This window comes from Sturnira hondurensis, unplaced genomic scaffold (assembly GCF_014824575.4).
Source record: "Sturnira hondurensis isolate 20B ecotype Veracruz unplaced genomic scaffold, ASM1482457v3 Scaffold0021209, whole genome shotgun sequence".
NCBI classification, from domain to species: domain Eukaryota; kingdom Metazoa; phylum Chordata; class Mammalia; order Chiroptera; family Phyllostomidae; genus Sturnira; species Sturnira hondurensis.
This window is the reverse complement of record NW_028093840.1, coordinates 1,505,724-1,506,716: the sequence shown is the minus strand read 5'-3', so window position 1 is coordinate 1,506,716 and position 993 is coordinate 1,505,724. Positions and strand designations below refer to the sequence as shown.

Genomic DNA, 993 nt, shown 5'->3' with positions numbered 1-993 from the left:
GTGGCTAGAACTTTCAGCACTATATTGAATAAGAGTGGTTACAACAGAAACCCTCATTTTTTCTTGATCTTAAAGGGAAAGCTTTTAGTTTTTGTCCATTGAGTATGATGTTGGCAGTAGGTTTCTCATGTAAAACTTTATTATGTTGAGGTATGTTCCTTCTCTTCTTATTTTGCTGAGTGATTTTATCATAAATGGGTGCTGGATTTTATCAAATGTTTTTTCAGCATCTATTGATATGATCATGTCATTTAAACTACTGTTAATGTGGTATATTACATTTATTGATTAACAAATATTATACCATACTTGCATCCTTGGGATAAATCCCACCTGATCATGGTGTATGATCTTTTTAATATATTGCTGGATCCATATTGACAGTATTTTTTGAGGATTTAGTATCTAAACTCTCAAAAAAATTGAGGATTTTCTTTCTTTGTTGTGGCTTTACCTGGTTTTGGAGTTAGGGTAATGCTGGCTTGTAAAAGAGTTTGAGATTCTTCCTTCTAGAAACACCGGTTCAAAAGAACTTATGCACCCCTATGTTTACAGCAGCACTATTTACAGTAGCCAGGTGCTACAAACAGACTAAGTGCCCATCAGTAAATGAATGGGTCAAAAAACTGTGCTCGCTTCGGCAGCACATGTACTAAAATTGGAACGATACAGAGAAGATTAGCATGGCCCCTACGCAAGGATGACACGCAAATTTGTGAAGAAAGAACCAGGCTGCATACCTAGGCTGGTTTTTATAAGCGTCAGGCCCAGGAAGGGTTAATTAAAGTCTCAGAGCTCCCATAGATTCACCTTAATTTTTAAACTTAATCACTAATGGAGCTTCAAGCTCTACTCAGAAGCCTGGCTTAAGCTCTACAGGGGGAGGCAGGACAAATGATGCTTGAGAAAGATGGCTCTGCAGAATGGGGAATTACTCAGCAGAGGGAACCTGGTGGCTGTTCCTTCAGTTTTCTCCCCAGAGCTACCCACACC

The 993-nt window shown here is 38.7% G+C and overlaps 1 non-coding gene across 1 annotated transcript; it reads left to right on the top strand.

Moving 5' to 3' along the window:
- Positions 1–628: 628 nt before the first annotated feature.
- LOC118977071 (U6 spliceosomal RNA) lies at positions 629–735 on the top strand. Its single transcript, XR_005064450.1, has one exon. It is a non-coding gene; the product is annotated as a U6 spliceosomal RNA (small nuclear RNA).
- Positions 736–993: the final 258 nt, after the last annotated feature.